The sequence below is a fragment of the Coturnix japonica genome, chromosome 1 (assembly GCF_001577835.2).
Source record: "Coturnix japonica isolate 7356 chromosome 1, Coturnix japonica 2.1, whole genome shotgun sequence".
Classification (NCBI taxonomy): domain Eukaryota; kingdom Metazoa; phylum Chordata; class Aves; order Galliformes; family Phasianidae; genus Coturnix; species Coturnix japonica.
The window spans coordinates 90,368,465-90,377,700 of NC_029516.1; the positions used below are offsets into that span (position 1 = coordinate 90,368,465).

Here is a 9,236-nt window from a genome sequence, read left to right on the forward strand (position 1 = left end):
TGGAAGTGTTATTCCAAGTGGAAATCTCTCCAAACAGATAAGTCCCCCTGAGAATCTGCAAATTTGTCACTATTCATCCTGGAGATACTGTCTAGGATAAGCTGATGTTAAGGAGTTTTTCTCCCAGCTTAGATGGATTCTTGAAGCAATAATAGGAAAAAGGAGTGGGAAAATTGAAATGTATTCAGTGGTCTACCATTGTGATATGGAGAACATTACTTCTGTAAAATAATCTCGCTGCCTCTTAGGTCTTCAGGTATTTCTGTCTTCAGTTAGATGAGCTGTATAATTAAAAAATATGGCAGTACATACACCTAATTCTTAAAACTGCTGAGAATTATAAGCGTAAAAAGCATGGAAAAGTAGTCATAAAATCTAAGTAAAAGGAAGTGATTTCTGGATCTAAATGTCTAAATATAATTCATTTAGCATAGTTCATCAACTTTAACTATGTCTACTTATTTGCATTATGAAGGTCAAATACAAGAACAGATTTGAACTCCAGACACTTTTACTTCTCTCTACCAATCCCATATCTCAATGCCTTGTATAATGAACAAAAATAAACACTTCACTAACTTGATTGTCTGTGGAAGAGATAAGTTGAAAAAGATGCAGATAATTAGTGACACGCCATTTAAAAGAGACCTGGAAAAAGGTCAAGAAATTACGCAGAAAGAAATACTCAAACATCCATTTAACACAAGTTATCCCTAGGTTATCATGGTTGCAGTGTTTTACGAGGATTATTAGATAGTGAAGTAAGATGACTTGCAAAAGCAAAGCAGAGAGGTTTAATTTATTTTCACTGCCTGAAAGTCCATTGCAAAGGCTTAAATCCAGAGTCAGAGAAGATTTTTTTTTATTATTTATTTATTTATTTATTTATTTATTTATTTATTTATTATTCTTCAAACATTAGTCATCCCATCATAGAATCAACATACAGTTGAATAGAGATCAGGCACTTTAGGTGTGCCGTGGGGATAATTCTTATCATGTTTTGTAATGGAAATTTTGGTACAATGGTTGCTAGAACATTATTTTTAATGGTACTGCTGGAATCTGAAATTATGCTCAGCAGGTTGGGTGATCCTGCAGAGATTTCAAACACAATATTGCAAATCATACGATAAAGTGTGTTACTTTAATCCCTGCATCAGGGACAGACAGTCTTTTCAGAGAAACTGAAAAACATTTCAGACATTCTCTCAGCTAAGTGTACAAGGCTAACCTAAACTTCCTTTACAGTTTTATAAAAATTTGACTCGGAGGCCATCAGGAAATATAGCAGACATAATTCAATCTCTAGCATAAGATGATTGTGGTTCAGAAATAACTGAGAAAAAGGCTCCTTCAGTAGGTTCTGACCTTGATGTTGTTGATGTTTTTGTACATGTTTAGGCATACAGATAATAAGCTTCCTGACTATGATTGCATTATTCATAAAGTTAGCAAGTACTGAAATGAAAGGTTCAGGACTGACGTTAGTAGTAATGGTTATTAGTTATGTCACTGTTTATTAAAAATCTTAGGGATACATTTTTTGAAATGTGAGAAAAACGCAAAATTATAGTAGTAAAATAAGTTGCTTGAATGATATTATGGAAAACTCTTTTGGTTACTGTTTACCAGTGATTGTCTTGGATGTTTTAAGGCCAAGTTGTTATGTGTTTTTTTTTAAGAGCTGCTCTCTGTAGGAGGATTGTGACATCTGGCACTTCTTTTTATTCTTGCCAAAGTAAAGAATTTGTGAAGACAGTCATAAATGCTACCATTTGCTTTATAAACATTTGTGTTTAACTCACTTAACAAATTCACTTTATAACAAAAAATGTTATACTTGTGTCTAATTTTGGAGGAGCTATTATGCACCATTCTTTAATGCAGCATCAGTGAAACTACCAAGACTAATTTCAGTAAAAGAAGGAAACATCGTAGCCAAATCTGCACATTAAATTAGGGGGAAAAACAAAACAAAACAAAACAAAACAAAAAACCACAAACAAACAAAACAAAACAAACAAACAAACAAACAAAAAAAGCCTTTTAAAAAAGTGGTGGGAAGAGCTCGGATACAGCAGGGTTTTATAATTTGTTCAGCACAAAGCAGTGTGCTTCACACTTCGGTGTTTCTCTTCACAGGCACTGAAGTGCAGTCAGCACAGCAGCCACCTGCTGAAGGCAGACAGTTCCTTACAGGTAACACTTGCCAGGAGCTTTCTGACAAAACTATTTCTGTGAATGCATTTTGGGTATACTGAACTTTTACCATGGAATAGACACTGAACTGATTTCCTGACTGATAATGGAAGATTTCTGTTATTCAGTGGGTCAAAGCTGCAATCAAATGTACAGGCAGCTTTGGAAACATTTTTTATTATTCCAGATTCAACTGTCTGACCAAGACATTCTAAGAATGTTCACTATATTCAGAATTTCTAAACTAACAGGCTTACAGTCGTAACTATCAAATTATTGTATGTGGGGAGCACTTAGAAATGTCTGTTTTAGGGCATTGCTATTAAACTTTGATTGGGATTCTGTTTCATTTACCTGTTTTGTTTGTAAATGCCAGTGGCTGAGGAGGCATATCACCTCCTTTTAAGAATAATCACATGCAGGTTTCTTTGAAAATAATGCAAAACTGCCAGAGATTATCAAGAGTCAGTATGCTGTGTTTGTAAAAATCTGCATTGCTGCCTGGAACTTGGTGTGTCTTTCACACTTCTGTTGCCACTGTTTAAACACAATACTCACTGCCTTATTGTGTTCACTTCTGCTGTGTTGTCTCCATAAATGTTCAGCAAGCATCAGTAAATATAAATATGTGCCGCTTTTTCATATAGAGGAATTCAGTTCCATACTTTTGCTTCATATGCCCTTCCATGTTAGAGGCCATTTTGTCAGACGGATGCACTGCTATCTATCATACAGAAACAAAATGTAATGGAATAGATGGGAAGGTTCATCCTCTGCTGCTGTACCACCAACATCCACCTCTAATGTCATGGGCCAGCATAATAAAACAGGAGGCATTACTTTTTGGGTAGCCCTCATACAAAATCTGCATCAGTAAGATTCATTTAGACTGCCAGTTGGCATTACTCAGTTTTTATTCTATTCAATTCTGAGCTTGTAGAAAGCTTGGAACATCTCACAAATGGTAAAAGAGAATATATATTAATTACCTCAAAGTGAACACAGAGAATGATTCCACACATTCAAAGCATGCTTCATTTCTAAGACAACAAAAATGAAAACCAAGACCATTCTAGACTCTCATCATATTCTACTTATGGGTGCCTTTTTAGCTTAATTTTATGAATTTCTGTTTCATCAGATTTTACACAAGTGTTGTTACAAAAGAAATCGTAGATAGTAGAATCACAAGATTGGAAAGATCATCTAGTCCAACCGTCCTCCCATTACCATTGCTACCACAAGCCACTAAACTGTATCTCTTAACTCCTCATCCAGACACCTCTTGAACACTGCCAGGGACAGCAATTCCAACACCTCCCTGGGCAGCCAGTCCAGTGCCTGACCACTCTCTTAGGAAATTTTTTTTTCCTTGTCTAATCTAAACCTTCTCTGGTACAACTTGTAGCCATTTTCTTGGGTCCTGTTTGTTGCCTGGGAGAAGAGGCCAAACCCCTCCTCATCACAACCTCCCTTCAGGAAGTTGTAGAGTGCAATGAGGTCTCCCCTAAGCCTCCTCTTTTCCAGACTAAGCAATCCTAGCTCTCTCAGCCACTCCTCATAAGACTTGTGCTCCGGTCCCCTCACCAGTTTCGTTGCCCTCCTCTGGACATGTTCCAGGGCCTCAGTGTCTTTCTTTTAGTGAGGTCCCCAAAACCGAACACAGTACTCAAGATGCGGCTTCACCAGTGCTGAGTACAAGGGGATGACTACCTCTCTGTTCCTGCCAGCCACACTATTTCTAATGCAGGCCACGATGCCATTGGCCTTCTTGGCCCAGATGGCCAGAGGGTCAGTAGGGTCAAAATTCACTCTTCTAAAGGAAGCTGGCCAAGTTGGGGTAAAATGCTAAAAACAATTTTATTATTTGTAAATTGAACTCAAGTCCACTATGGAATCAAAAGGAAAATTTGCACCAGAACATGAAGATTAAAAATGGCTCGCAGTTTTAGCATTTTTGGTAGATTTGACATGCATTTATATGAGTTAAACATGCATCTTCAAGGTAATAATCAACTATGTTCTATGTTTCAAACCATAACAGCATAATCAACTATGTTCTATGTTTCAAACCATAACAGCATTCAAAATGAATGTTTATGAACATACTTTCTATTTTGATAAAGGAATTTGAGGATAGGTTTTAAGATTTCTAAAAATATCATTTTTTTTTTTTTTTTTGTATATTTGTGACTCCATTTTCAATTGACATACATACATTACATACAAATTTCAAAATGAAATGTATTGAGTTGCAATCAGACATTCTACTTAAAGAAAAGGTTGGACATGGTTTTTTCTACCTGACTTCTATGAGACTTGTCTTACCAGAGAAAAATATCTCTCACTTCACAGTCATGCCTTTTTCTTGTTAGTTTTTCACAGTTCATACATTTGAGAACAATTATTATCAAGGATGAAGCACAGGAAAAGTAATATTTCATTAATAATCTGATGAACACCTTGAGAACTCATTGAGAACTGGGGCTGCTTCCATTGAACCAGACACTGATGCACTGGTATCACAAAAGCAGGGTCAACATCTCATTAGTTTTATGTTTTTACTGTTCTCAGTTTTTTACATTTTAATTTAAAAAATACATTAAAAATAAGTTTTGTTACTTATATACATTAACTATATTATATATTTTATATGTGGCCCAAGACAATTCCTGTTTGCTCAATGTGGCCCAGGCAAGCCAAAAAGTTGGACACTTGTGGCTTAGCACATAGTCAGTAGCATTAAATCATCTTAATGCTATTCTCACAGTGCAGTTTTAGCAGAATAACTACTTACAAATAACACTTGTTCACATACACCATTAATTCAGAGTTCAAGAACTACATTAAGTCAGTTTTGTGACCTCGATCCAATTGCCAGAAGCTATATGTCCACATCGATAAGACTACAGCCTAATTAGTACACTGGTAAACAATGTCAGTAGAGGTGCCAGGTACTAAATGGGCAAAAAGACAGACTGTTCTGTCTCTCTTCTGAAACATGCCTCCAAACAAGGCATATTACTGGGATGAGAAATGCTGTTCCTCATGCTGAACCTAGTTTTTTTTTTTCTCAAAGCAGAACAATGAAGTCTTCAGGGATGTATATCAAGCATTTTTCTTGGAAATCAAATCTTTACAAGTAATTAAGCATATCACTTATTGAGTCCAATTTTAATGGGGCTATTATCACAATAAGCAAAATAGTATATTTTTGCTCCTTAATTCCCATACCACTTTCAGAAGGAAAGATCTGCTTTTTGCGTTTTCATTTTGCTCTTCTGAATAGAAATCTAATTATTCTCTGTCTTTCAACATTTTATTCAACTTATATGTTACCTCAACATAAATACAGCGAATATGGTACTATTAGTAACACCTTTAGGCATGCTTCCTTGTGAAATCATAAACAGACCCTAGTCCAAAATAACAGTAGCACAAACCTTTTCAAGAACAGTTAACAAGATTGAATAGTTTTTAAAAAATGTATTACCATGTAACACTCACAAACATACTTACTATTTTCTCCATTTCAGTACACTGTAGAAAGATGTTTAAGAGGAATTACCAAAGGTCAAGTCCTCAGAATTGTTAGAACTGTAAGATCTGTAAGTATGAAAACAAATGTATGAAAAAATAAACAAAATAAACAAGCAAACAAAACAAAAACAAAACAAAAAAAAACTGGCAGTTCTGGGGTGTAGTGGAATTCCAGGGTCACAGCCTGAACCAATGAATGAGTGAGCTACAAGAGTACGTGAGTGCCTGGAGCAGCAGGGGAGTCTGGAGCCACCCTACTTCCATGCAATCTGAGTCTGCGTGGGTTCCCCCTTCCCCCTGCCCTTCTCTCCTGCAGCGCAACTGTACGAACAGGGGAGGGTCACATTCCTCAGTTCATCCCTTTATCCAAACTTTTACCAGGATGGGAGAGTTAATTCCTTTTAAATATCTTTTCCTATAGTGCCTATTTCTCAGATAAAGTCTCTGACATTGCCCTCATTTGCTCTACATGGGGTGATGTCTGAACTTTGAATGATTTTGCTATGGCTGAGTAAGATTTAAGAAGTCTGAACCTGTGTTCATGAAAGTGATCAATGACCCAGAAGAACTGCAAAGTGGTTGCATAGAAGCCTAAAATGCAAGTTGCAGTCTATCATGGTTTGCTCAGTATCAGGACTGATCTATTAATTTACTTAATGCAAGGGAGTCCCTTCTCAACACAGACATTCCACAGACAACTCTTGCAGTGTGTGGACTCCGAAGAATATTCTGTAAGATATAGATCAGAGCAATATTCCTAACTTCTTTGTAAACACTAGAGCAATGTCTTCATTCTACATGAAACTCTTAACAGTCTCATTCACCCCACAAAAATATTCAGATGAATATCAGTACATTTAGTCTGTTTGACATAACAGGCAGAGGTACTGGAGGCCACAGATGTTGGCTGTGGCAGGGAGTGAACAAAGGAGATACCCAGAAATTAAAATGTCCCCTTGCAGAGGTGATTTCCCTTGGGCAAAAATTCTGGTCTAACACATGTCAGCATGGGCAGACAACATAGAGAGAGAGAGAGAGATGATGATGATAGATAGTTAGATAGATAGATAGATAGATAGATAGATAGATAGATAGATAGATAGATAGATAGATAGATAGATAGATAGATAGATAGATAGATAGATATAAAGGTTTCAGGCTCAGCAAGGAGAGGTTAATAGGTCATTTTCTATCTACATGCCAGAAGGGCAGACTTGCTATCCAGAGGATCCAGACAGTCTGGAATAACAGGCTCCACGAAATTTATTGCAGACAAGTGCTAGGACCTGCCCCTGGGAAGAAGTTAGACTTAGATGGCAAATGTAACTGTGACTCTGTTACACTCAAAATCGTGTTATGGGAAAAAGGGAACATGTAATATCCACAGAGCTAAGAGTATATTAGTACAATTAATGCCTTAATGCTCTAACAGAAAATCTGTGTTATTAAAATACTAAAACTGTTATCTGAATAAATATTTCTAGTGTCTTTGTGAGTCCGACTGCAGAATATTTTCTCTGAAGCAGAGACGAGTAAGGTGATATTACTGACAACTTTTCGGGACATAGATTATATGTGCTCTGAGGTTGTGAATGTACTCACCTGAAAATTGTTCAAAGTCGTATGTACCAGACAGGTGTAAAGGTGACAATATTTATATCTGTAGACCATGAATCTTTCTTATTGTATAGTGCCCACAATGCTGACCTGCCAGAATTCTTTCTCCTGCTGACAGCTATTAAAAATCCATGATAGATTAGCCTTAAACTGTAAGAAAGCAGAGATTAGGATATGTAAGTGCTGCTACATTAAGTGTGGATTTTTGATCTAGAGTATTTGTTCAGTGGATGATTGAACACAAAATCAAAGAAGAGAGGCAAGATAGTGTTTTACCCTCTGAACCACTCTGCTCCCTCATTTTCTTGTTTTGTTTTCCAAAAATTCTATTCATCACATTCTATTTTGCAAAATTCAGGCATGAGTGAATGTTTTGAACTATGCTGTATTAATTAAACTTCAGCTTCTGAAGTATTAACTAACTAGACACTGTTTAAGAGTCACTGATTTTTAACTGAAGGCTAACTTGGTTTTCAGCATCAGATTTCTACCTAATTGCAGTACTTTGGTAATGCACGAAAAGCAAACTTGCAGAGTAAAACTTACAAAATGTCATTTAAAATTAGCCCCGACAGGCTTTTTTTTTTTTTTTTTTTTTTTAAAATTTTTAGTATTTATCTGATATGAATATTGTCAAAAGGAAGGTCAATAATGCATTTTCTTTCATTGTTATGATTTATGAAAACAGTTCTATTAATAGATGAACACACTCTGGAAAGAAAAAAAAAAGTGAGAAATATATGTGTGAGTGAAATGCTTTCAGAGGAACTATTAAACTCTGTCAAGTAAGGTTGATCAGTGTATATATTCACAGAGATTTTGAATTAATTTATATAAATAAATTTAGATATTTTTCTTGTATAAAACTCAGCGGGGCCAATATAGTAACTAAGTATCACACCCGTTTGGAGGCCTTTCAAAATATATCTCTTTGACACAGACATAAATATAGACAGCATATATAACACAGCTATCCTTGAACATCTAACTGAGCATGTTAAATTAGAAATGATTTGTCAGAGCTTCCCCCTAGGTTTCCTCAAGTCACATCTATGGTGACCCAGCCTTCCTTCCACTAGGTAAGATTGAAACAAGGGTGGTATTCACAGTGCTGTTGCCACTAACCTTCCTTTATCAAGACTACAAGCACTCTTGTAGATGTGCAGTTTCTGCAGAGAAGTAGCTCTTTCTGGTTCTTCATATTATAAAAGACTGAGCTTCAATAAAGATTCAGGGGTAAAGATTCATTTTCAAACTTTGCCACAGTTTTCAAGCTGAATTTGAGCAGGCCAATCCTTCATGCTATTTCAGTTTTCTTGTCTGAAAAGAGGATAAGAAAAAGGATTTGCCACTTTCTGAAGTTCTTTAAAATTTATAAATGAAGAATCTTTACAAATCAAGTATTGTTTACTACTATCTCTTTGTAATTATTCTACAGAAAAATGACTCAGTAAAACACTGGATTTGGAATACACATAACATCTATAATAATGAAATTTCTATTAAAGAAATATGAGGTTATTTGGCTTTTTAGGATGGAAAAAAAAAAAACACCAAACAAACAAACAAACAAAAAAAAGACCAAAAAAACAACACATTGATTTTCTTTAAAAACAGCCTGAAATTTTTATCAGAATAAATTCAGTATTCTAACATAGTTGCTGGCTATGAATTACACACAACCATGTTTTCATATTCTGTTTTTATCCATATTTACATAATATTTATTCAAACATCATTTAAAATATCATAGGATTTCTTGGTAATTCCAAAAGCCTATAATGACAAAATGACTTAAATGTTACCAACAAATGTCTCATTGGGTCTGAATTTTTATACTACTGTTTTGTTTTTTTTTTTTACTGCAGCATGATGTT

At 35.5% G+C, this 9,236-nt stretch overlaps 1 long non-coding RNA gene across 1 annotated transcript; it reads right to left on the minus strand.

The window, feature by feature from the left end:
• Positions 1–5,726: 5,726 nt before the first annotated feature.
• Positions 5,727–8,666, minus strand: LOC107322552. The gene is made up of 3 exons (XR_004307360.1): positions 8,485–8,666; positions 7,345–7,509; positions 5,727–5,808 (listed from the first exon to the last, which is right to left on the minus strand). It is a non-coding gene; the product is annotated as an uncharacterized LOC107322552 (long non-coding RNA).
• Between the last annotated feature and the right edge of the window lie 570 nt (positions 8,667–9,236).